Raw genomic sequence first — 11,321 nt, 5'->3', positions numbered from 1 at the left:
ACCCCTGGATGTCACTGAGCATGTGCGGTCTAAGATGCGCCCCGGCGTGACCCCTGCGCCACGCTCCCCGCTTCATTAGCATAGGGAGCCACCCATTTTATTCTACCCCGCCTTACGCCGCGCTACGCCGCCTTACGCCGTGTAAAATCCGCCACGCCGGGGCAAGAGACAGGAAAAAAGTTTCCTGAATCACTAGCATGCCTCTCTGCGCTGCTCCGGCGCAGTGTAAAAAAGATGCACTGCGCCGGACCAAAGATCCGCTGATGTTCCTGAATCTGGCCCACTGTTCACATTTGTAAACTTTCAAGCAAGCATATTATTTATTAGTTAAAAATATAGGGCTAGATTCAGCAAGAATTTCCGGCGGTGTATCTATAGATACGCCATGTAAATTCAAAGCTGCGCTGGCGTATCTTCTTTCTCTATTCAGAAAGCAAGATACGCCGAAAGTAGGCAAAGATCCGACTGGCGTAAGTCTCTTACGCCGTTGTATCTTAGTTGCATATTTACGCTGGCCGCTAGGTGGCGCTTCCGTCGATTTCAGCGTAGAATATGCAAATAAGCTGGATACGCCGATTCAGAAACGTACGCGCGCCCGGCGGATTTTTTTACGTCGTTTGTGTAAGGCTTTTTCCGGCGTAACATTACTCCTGCTATATGAGGCATAGCCAATGTTAAGTATGGACGTCGGGACATCGTCGATTACGTTCACGTCGAAAGCATTGCCTATTTGCGACGTGATTAGTAGCATGCGCACTGGAATACGTTCACGGACGGCGCATGCGCCGTTCGTTAGAGACATCATTTACGTGGGGTCATGTTTTATTTACATAAAACCCGCCCACCTCTTCTCAATTTGAATTTGGCGCGCTTACTCCGAAATATTTACGCTACGCCGCCGTAACTTAGGGCGCAGGTTCTTTGTGAATCCAGCCTCACTAAGTTACGGCGGCGTAGCGTATCTGAGATATGCTACGCCCGCACAAACTTACGGCGGGCTTTCTGAATCTAGCCCATACTTTTCACTTAGATTGGATAACATTCAGCTAATGTGGTGTATGAGACTACAGACAGCTGATTTAGGACTAGATGTTTGATGAATGCACAGATAAGCTCCCAGCCCACATGAACCTTCTATACCTAGTCTGGTGTGTTACAGAGATAATACTCATGCGGGATTTACTCTGAGTCACAGCCGCTCTTCCTACACACATATGCTGAGCCTCAGGAACAGAAATGTTATATTCACAGAACAGTAAGGCACCTAATAAAACTGCCCATTTTTATTTGATTTAAAAAACATTTTGGCTGGACAGTGTTTAGAATTTTAAAGACTGGAAGGAACCTAAAGTGATTCACAAGAATCTATGGTGACAGCAGGGGCGTTGCTAGGTCTACAAAAGATCTGGGGCTGGAGCCCATAGCAACGAAAAAAAGAAAGTCATGCACTTGGGCGGGCATACACATGTATATAATATATGTGTGTGTGTGTATATATATCAGCAGGCCCTGAGACCGGAACAACACTGTCAGCACATCCCTGATCAGGTGTCAGCGGAGGTTCATCCGCTGACACCCGCTATCTCATAGGGATTAATGTATGTCCCTTTTTCATCCGTAAATGGATGGATGAAAAAGCGGACATATGGTTCGCCCGTGTGAAAAGGAGCCTGAATGATCTCTTTTACACTTTTATGTACAGAATCATTTAGCAGACTATGGCCCAGATTCTCAAAGGGCTTACGACGGCGCAACGCCATTTGCGCCGTCGTAAGTCCTAATCTGGGCCGTCATATCTATGCGACTGATTCTTAGAATCAGTTACGCATAGATATCCCTTAGATCTGACAGGCGTAAGGCTCTTACGCTGTCAGATCTTAAATGCTATTTTTCTTCCCGCCACTAGGTGTCGCCTCGTCGTTTTCCCCGTCGTCTATGCAAATTAGCTATTTACGCGAGATTCCCGAACGTACGCACGGACGACGCAATGAATTTACGACGTTTCCGTAAGCGTAAACTTGCCCCTGCTATATGAGGGGCAAGTTTACGAAGGTCCGTCGTATGCCATGTTAACCACTTGCCGTCGCCGCACCGTCATAATACGTCCACAAGGTGGCTCTCCTAGGCGAGATCACGTATTATGACGTCCTACCTTTTAGCCGCCACTAGGGGCGCACGCGCGCCGCCGGAGGCGCGCGCACGCGCCCCCCGCTCGCCCCCGACTCCCGTGCGTGTGCCCGGCGGGCGCGATCGCCGCCGGGCACACGCGATCGCTCGGTACAGAGCGGGGAACGGGAGCTGTGTGTGTAAACACACAGCTCTCGTTCCTGTCAGCAGGGGAAATGCTTTTCTTCGGTTCATACACTGTATGAACCGAGGATCAGTGTTTCCCCTAGTGAGGCCACCCCCCCCCCCCCCACAGTAAGAACACACCCAGGCATACTTAACCCCTTCCCCGCCCCCTAGTGTTAACCCCTTCACTGCCAGTGGCATTTTTATAGTAATCTAATGCATTTTTATAGCACTGATCGCTATAAAAATGCCAATGGTCCCAAAAATGTGTCAAAAATGTCCGAAGTGTCCGCCATAATGTCGCAATACCAAAAAAAAAATCGCTGATCGCCGCCATTACTAGTAAAAAAAATATTAATAAAAATGCCATAAAAATACCCCCTATTTTGTAAACGCTATAACTTTTGCGCAAACCAATCAATAAACGCTTATTGCGATTTTTTTTTACGAAAAATATGTAGAAGAATACGTATCGGCCTAAACTGAGGAAAAAAAATGTTTTTTTATATATTTTTGGGGGATATTTATTACAGCAAAAAGTAAAAAATATTCATTTTTTTCAAAATTGTCGTTCTATTTTTGTTTATAGCGCAAAAAATAAAAACCGCAGAGGTGATCAAATACCACCAAAAGAAAGCTCTATTTGTGGGAAAAAAAGGACGCCAATTTTGTTTGGGAGCCACGTCGCACGACCGCGCAATTGTCTGTTAAAGCGACGCAGTCCCGAATCGCAAAAAGTACTCTGGTCTTTGGGCAGCAATATGGTCCGGGGGGTAAGTGGTTAAGTATGGCGTCGAGTCAGCGTCGGCTTTTTTCGTCCTTTACGTCGTTTTCCTAAGTCGTCCGCGAATACGACTTTACGTCAATGACGCTCACGTCGGCGTCATTGACGTTTTCCGTCGTGAGCTGAAGCATGCGCACTGGGCTATTTTTCCGCCCGGCGCATGCGCAGTTCGATCGGCGCAGGGCCGCGCTTAATTTAAATACAAGCCGCCCCCTTTGAATTACGCGGCCTTATGCCGGGCCATTTACACTACGCCGCCGCAAATTGCGGAGCAAGTGCTTGGAGATACGGCACTTGCTCCAGTAATTTGCAGCGGCGTTGTCTAAATGGCTTACACTACGCCGCCGCGGAATCTACAAGAATCTGGCCCTATATATTTTCTTTTTAAAAAGTTGTTTTTTCTGACACCTGCTATTGGGCATTTAATTATCCCTTGAACCATTCAAGTACTTCCATTGAATGATTATATTGCTGAAAATGGAATGTAGCCTTCCTGACCAAGTTGGCATAAGGTACAAGGAGAACTTCTCCAGCACAATGAAATATCTTAAATCAGCACATTATAGTAAAAACTGCTTTGAGTCATTTTCCAACAGCATCAGGTGTCTGGATATACTCCGTGACTCTCTTTGGTGTGGCTGAACTTGAAGTTTGTTTGGCTGGCTTTCAGCCCATTTCTGGGGACCTTGGGAAGGACGTCCGACGTTCATCTCTTTACTGGTGCTTACTTACCTGGCAGGGGAGACACCATGATCATGAAGGTGGTTCTCCCAGGGCGAGGCTCGGCCATTGCACACTCTAGGCCGTGCTGATCGTGGTTGTCTTCCCTGCCGCTTCTCGGCCTTTTGGCTGGGACTGGGTGTGGTATCTGTCCTTATCAGTTGTCAGCGGAGCGCTGAAGCACCACCTACATGGGGAGGGTGGATGCAATCCAATGACGTCATTGCACCTGGAAGGATGGTTTCAGCAGGGACTACGCTGTGCTGCCCGATAGAATACTGGGGGCCGGCCCATGGTTGAGTCTGAGCCATCTGGAAGGGTGCTCCTGGTGAGGATGGGTGCTGCGCTTGGTCTTGGTCTTTTTGCCGAGTTCTAGTCTGGCCTTCTGACTGGCTGGTGTAAGTGCTATCTCTGTCAGCGATCCAGTTGGAGGAGCTGGTAGGACGGGGCAGAGCCATGCAAATCCGCTGGGTTGACGGAGGGGCTAGTATTGGTGGAGGCTGTTACCTGAGCGGCAGTTCTCCCCAAGAAAACCTTGAAGGGCTCTCTAGCTGGCAGGGGTGGAGGGCTGCACTGGCCGGTCGGGGGGTCGGATATGGAACGAAAAGCCTATGGTGCATGTGCCCCTGGAGTGGCAGTCCAGGGGTATCTGAAGATCACTGTGTGTGAGGGACACATTGATTTAAGATACCACGGTCACTGCACCAGATACACGCTTTTTTTAGCACCTGCCTCCTGGGCCGGGCCTTTTGGCTAGGACCGGAGGAATTTTTTATTCCTGGCCGGAGGGCCTGGTCATTGTTTCACCACAATGGCCACTTCTTTCACTCTCCTCTCCACTATCCCTTCCCCCACTTTATTTTATTTAAGCCTGTGTTTGTCACTTTTTTGTCTTTTTTTGTTGTGCACGTTTTGTCACTGTGTGATTAGTAGGGTGCGGGTCCTCGGGCCAGCCCTGAACGTCTTGGGAGTGGGTGGACATGGCCTTCTGGCCTAGTTCGCCTGCTCTCATGGGGTCTCCATTCGGGGGAGCCCCACCTAGTACTGGGAGGGTTCTGTTTCGGCAGACCCTCCGAGGAAGTTGGGTCCGTGTCGGCTTCGGTTGCTCGGACCACAGTACCTCAGTCCCTGTCTGGAGCCTAACGCCCCGGGGGATCAGGGTTTGGGTCCCTCTTCACAGGAGGACCACTTGACGTTGCACCCGTCTGCACATTTTTGTGAACACTCTTATGTGTGTGCACATTTTTTCTGCACCGGGTGGAGTTTTTTGGGTGTGTTCACACGCCATAGGCTTTTCAAAAAAAAAAAAATCAGGTGTCTGGATATGAATGTGTTTCTATAGTAACCATAGCATAAACTACATTACTATTACTATTAAAAGGGACATATAAATCCTGGTAACAAGAATATGTTCAGATCTAAAATCGAGCAAGTTCCAAGTTATTGTGCTCCTGCTCAGCATGAGCATTAAAATAATTATTCATATAATTCATACTGTGAATTTATGTGTGTACTTACATCAATATGCCAACAAGAGACAGGCCAGAGTGAAGTGCAGGGGTGAGGGAAAGCTGTCTTCTTGGAATTCTACAATGAAAAGAAATTTAACTCATTCATGACTAAGCCTATTTCTGACATAAGGGGCCAGATCCAGAGAGAATTGGATCTGCGCAGTGTATCAGAGATACGCTACGCCGCCGTACCTTACCTGGTGGAATTTCGAATCCTCAACGATTTCACGCCGTAAGTTACGGCGGCGTAGTGTATTTCTGGCCTCGGAATTCAAATCGACGATCAGGGGGCGGGTTTCATTTAAATGAAGCGCGTCCCCGCGCCAAATGAACTGCGCATGCGTCGTCCAGAAATTTCCCGCCGTGCTTTGCGCGAAATGACGTCGCAACAACGTCATTTTTTTAACTTAGACATGAGTTACATCCATCCCTATTCACGGACGACTTACGCAAAAAAATGAAAAAATTCAAATTTCGACGCGGGAACGACGGCCATACTTTACATGGCAAGTCTATCTATACGCCGCAAAATACCAGCTTTAACTATACGCCGGAAAAAGCCGACTACAGACAACGTTAAAAAAAATGCGATGGCCGCGCGTACGTTCGTGGATCGTCGTAAATCGCTAATTTGCATACCCGACGCGGAAAACAATGCAAACTCCACCCAGCGGGCGCCGAAGTATTGCATCTAAGATCCGAAGGCGTACGAAGACGTACACCTGTCGGATCTTACCCAAAAGCCGTCGTATCTTGGTTTGAGGATTCAAACTAAAGATACGACGCGGGAAATTCGAAAGTACGCCGTAAAGTGAATAACAACACCAAGTTCACTATATGGACCTCTTATATATTTGTACATGTTGATCATATCCCCCCTTATTCTCCTCTTCTCAAGAGTGAATAAATTCAGTTCCTCTAATCTTTCCTCATAGCTGAGCTCCTCCATGCCTCTTATCAGTTTGGTTGCTCTTCTCTGCACTTTCTCCAGTTCTCCTATATCCTTTTTGAGAACTGGTGCCCAAAACTGAACTGCATATTCCAGATGAGGTCTTACTAATGATTTGTACAGGGGCAAAATTATATCTCTGTCTCTGGAGTCCATACCTCTCTTAATACAAGAAAGGACTTTGCTCGCTTTGGAAACCGCAGCTTGGCATTGCATGTTATTATTGAGCTTATGATCTTCCAAAACCCCCAGATCCTTCTCCACTACGGATCCCCCCAGTTTTACTCCCCCTAGTATGTATGATGCATGCATATTCTTAGCCCCCAAGTGCATAACTTTACATTTATCAACATTAAACCTCATCTGCCACTCAGTCGCCCAATCAGACAGAGCATTGAGGTCGGCTTGTAAATTGGAGACATCCTGTAAGGACGTTATTCCACTGCATAGCTTGGTGTCATCTGCAAAGACAGAAATGTTACTTTTGATCTCAGACCCAATATCATTTATAAATATATTGAAAAGTAAGGGTCCCAGCACTGAACCTTGGGGTACACCACTCATAACATTGGACCATTCAGAGTAAGAATCATTAACCACGACTCTCTGAATTCTGTCTTTCAGCCAGTTTTCTATCCATTTACAAACTGATATATCCAATCCTGTAGACCTTACCTTACACATGAGCCGTGTGTGCGGAACTGTATCAAACGCTTTTGTGAAATCCAGGTATACCACGTCCACCGCCACGCCTCTGTCCAGGGTTTTACTTACCTCTTCATAAAAGGAAATCAGGTTTGTCTGACAACTTCTGTCTTTCATGAATCCATGCTGTCTGCTGCTTAAATAGTTTTTTCAGAAAGAACTCATCCATGTGGTCTTTTATTAAACGTTCCAGTATCTTCCCAACTATAGAAGTTAGACTAACAGGTCTATAGTTACTTGGTAAAGACTTTGTTCCCTTTTTAAATATGGGCACCACATTGGCCCTGCGCCAATCCAGTGGTACTATTCCTGTCATTAATGAGTAAAAATGCCTAAAAATTAGATACAGTGGCTTTGAAATGACAGAGCTCAATGCATTTAGGATCCATGGGTGGATGCCATCAGGTCCAGGTGCTTTATCCACCTTTATTCTGTCTAAATATTTCTGGACCATATCACTTTTGAGCCATTGTGTATCATTTGGGGCTTTGTTACTACCACCCCCATTATGGACATGAGCTCCCCATGCTCCATTGTATACACAGAGCTGAAGAAAGTATTTAATAAATTAGCCTTCTCTTTGTCCCCAGTCACCCACTCTAGATTAATATGTAAGGGGCCTACATGCTCAAACTTGACCTTTTTACTATTAATATATTTGAAGAATTTCTTGGGGTTTGTCCTATCTTTTGCAATCTGTCGTTCATTTTGAATTTTTGCATCCTTGATTTCCTTTTTACATATCCTGTTATATTCTTTGTAACATTTAAATGACACTAGTGTTCCTTCATTTTTTAAAAGCTCTTTTCTTATAGTTTATAGCTTTTTTTAACTTTGGCCGTGAGCCATAAAGGTTTTATTTTTAGCCTTTTAAACTTATTGCTCATGGGAATATACTTTGCAGTGAGTTCACAAACAGCATTTTCATTAATAATTTTTTTTTTACTACTAATGGCGGTGATCAGTGATTTTTCTCGTGACTGCGACATTATGGCGGACACATCGGACAATTTTGACACATTTTTAGGGGCCATTGTCATTTTCACAGCAAAAAGTGCTATAAAAATGCATTGTTTACTGTGAAAATGACAATTGCAGTTTGGGAGTTAACCACTAGGGGGCGCCGAAGCGGTTAAGTGTGACATCAAATGTAGGGGGGCGGGGCTGGACGTGTGACATCATTGATCGCCTTTCCCTATATCAGGGAACAGACGATCAATGACACTGCCACTGTGAAGAATGGAGAAGGTGTGTTTACACACACCTCTCCCTGTTCTTCAGCTCCTGTGACCGATCGCGGGACTCCGGCGGCGATCGGGTCCGCGGGCCCTGCGGCCGCGGAGCTTCTGACCGGCTGGGCACTTAAAGAGGATGTACAGGCACGTGCTTGTGCCCAGCCGTGCCATTCTGCCAACATATATCGGCGTTAGGCGGTCCTTAAGTGGTTAAACCCAAAAGAGTTTAGGCCAATCAAAGTGTTGCAAACTGTAGCACATTTGGCTGCTGTTACCTCATATTTTCAAAGTAAATTAACCAGTTCCAAAGAAACCATGCTCCTCAGTTTTTTGCGTTCAGCCCACTGGGTTGGACAAAAAAAAACTGATAGTGTGTACCTAGCTTAAAGGGTCACTAAAGGAAACATTTTCTTTTGCTGAAATGACTGTTTATTGGGTATAGAGACATACAAGTTAACTGATTCCTTTTAAAAATGATTAAAAATTGAATTTAATCTATCATATAATGTGCCTCTAGTTTCACTTTCGGTTTTAAAGGTACATACATGAAGTTCCGGGTGAGAGGTGAGTCGGGAAGACTCACAGAACAAAAACAAACAAATCCAGGGCAGTGTTTTGTTTTTAAAATTAATCTGATTGGTTCTGAGGAGTTTTAGACACACAGGGGCAGATTCATGTAGCACTTACACCGTTTTTTTGGGAGATGCGCGACGTAAGTGCAGATTTGCGCCGGCGGATCGCTGCGCCGTACCCAGAGAACCAGATTACGCCTCCAAATAGACTTCATCGCCTCGGTGTAACATTTCCACGCCGGCGCGGCGTTGGTGCAGATTTACGCTGGTCGGATCTGGCGTGGCCATGGTTTTTGTGTTTTAAATATGCAAATTAGGTTTTTGGGCCGATTCATCAACTTAAGCTTGTCCGGCGCAGGCTACTCCCGGTGAGCGGAAGAGAAAATTCCGGCGCCAATTTACCCCTCATAAAAGCAGGGGTAGCTTTGCACCAGACTTGCACAGGTCAGCTGGAGAGCAGCTAAAGCAGCAGCGTTACACACGACCTGAGGCAACACTTGCTGGACAACACATCTGTGTGCCAACATGCCAGGGGCAGCCACTCTGTGGCCCATAGAGGCGGTCCCCATGTTGGGAGAGGCCCTCAATAATTACAGCCCTCTCCTCTGGGCTGAAATTGGTCATCCGCCCACCTGAGGATTCCTCATCAGCCATAACTGCCCCACCACAATGAAAACGACCTAGCTTGGAAAAAAAAGCTTCAGTACATTTGCACCTGCAGGGCGGAAGTCTGGGCTGATTTATGGACTGGGCGTTGGTAGTGGGCCGGCGTAGCTCAGGGGTCACGCCAGGGCACAGTTCTGAGCATGTGCAGATTGGGGCATTTACCCCTGGATGTCACTGAGCATGTGCGGTCTAAGATGCGCCCCGGCGTGACCCCTGCGCCACGGTCGGCACTTCATTAGCATAGGGTGACTCCCATTTGGCCTTACCCCGCCTTACGCCATCTAAAATCCGTAGACAAAAAAAGTTTCTTGAATCACCTAACTGCCTCTCCGCGCTGGACCGGTGTAGTCTAAAAATGATGCACCACGCCGGTGCAAATCTGCACCATTGTACATGAATCTGGCCCCTAGTAATGACAGCTTAGACCACGTGAAAATCTCCCAGTACCATGGTTATAAGGAAACAGGCAACCAGGAAGTGTGGAGATCACAGCAGAATTACAGCTACTTCAAAGCAAAAACGAACAATGAGGACATGAAACCAGGACTGCAGTAAGGTAAAGGAAGCTATTTAGCTAAAAAAAAAAATTCCTTTAGTGATCCTTTAAATGGGTTGTAAAGGTACAATTGTTTTTCCTAAATAGCTTCCTTTCACTTACCTCATCCTTCGATTTTGCTTTTAAATGTCCTGACTTCATACACTGGTTGTATCTAATGGCATAACAGGCAATGTTAAATAATTTCCAATGTAGCAAAAACAACAATGGTGATTTGATACTTGGGAAGATATCACAATGGAATTAGGGAAACAAAGAAACAAATGGGGGAAGGGGGATGAGAAATGGAAAAAGGGGGGGAGTGTAAGTGAAAGGGGGAAACTAGAAATATTACAATCTAAACAGAAAACAAAAATGTATGAATAATAAATGTCCCGACAACAGTTCACAATTCAATCCAGCACGGCTCCATACAGGGATGGACTGGCCATTGGGACTACAGGGAGTTTCCCGGTGGGCCGATGGCTCAGTGGGCCGGCTTCAGTGACAGCGGCCTGGGAGTTTCTCACTTCTGCCTAATCTTGTCCCATAAGGGGGGCACCAAACTGATTCTTTGCCTCGGGTGAAATAATGTCTAGCTTTCCCACCGGTACTGCCTATAAGAGTACCAGTACCAGACGTTCTACTCTAATAAAGAGTGGCTAGTGAAGGGGGAGAGGGTGCTTGGGTGGCCGGGGGGGGTGCGGAAGTTGTCCGGCCGCTGTGGGAGAGACCTGTCATTGTGGGTCAGTCTGGATGAAGTCCAGGGCCAAATTTTTGTCCCAGTCCAGCCCTGGCTCCATATAATTACTTATGAGATAACTTTACAGGAAGTGTTTGTATGTTGGGACCTCATTGAGGCCCGGGGGGGGGGGGGGGGGGACATTGGCACTGAGCTGCTCTATCCACAGGGTTTCTCGTTGTAGGATCAAGCGGTCCCAGTCCCCTCCGTGCAGGTCCTCAGGAATGACCTTCAATACCATGAACTTTATTACATCAGGTTTAAACTTGTGGTGCAGGCTGATGTGGTTAAGTTACCATTTTAAGAATAGTAAAGGTGGTCCTTAATCTGCTGTCGGAGCTCTCTGATGGTTTTACCAATGTATTATGCGTTACATATACAGATCATTAAGTAGATAATACCCCTCATGCCACAATAGACAAAAGTAGGGGATGAAAAGTTCACCATTGAGTATAACAGTAGTAACCTCCTGGATCCAGAGGCATTGAGGGCAGTGCCCACAACAGGGTGTACCACAGGGGCCCAATGGCCTCCATGGTTCACTCTGTAGGACATTCTTGTTAATCGACAATCCCTTCTCCCACCACCAATGTTTACTACTTCATATTTA

General features: G+C 46.5%; 1 non-coding gene across 1 annotated transcript; it reads left to right on the top strand.

The window, feature by feature from the left end:
- Positions 1–3,800: 3,800 nt before the first annotated feature.
- On the top strand, positions 3,801–3,959 carry LOC120925659. The gene has a single exon (XR_005746877.1). It is a non-coding gene; the product is annotated as a U1 spliceosomal RNA (small nuclear RNA).
- Positions 3,960–11,321: the final 7,362 nt, after the last annotated feature.

The sequence above is a fragment of the Rana temporaria genome, chromosome 1, assembly GCF_905171775.1.
Source record: "Rana temporaria chromosome 1, aRanTem1.1, whole genome shotgun sequence".
Classification (NCBI taxonomy): domain Eukaryota; kingdom Metazoa; phylum Chordata; class Amphibia; order Anura; family Ranidae; genus Rana; species Rana temporaria.
The sequence above is the reverse complement of the archived record's forward strand: the minus strand, read 5'-3'. Positions and strand labels throughout refer to the sequence as shown.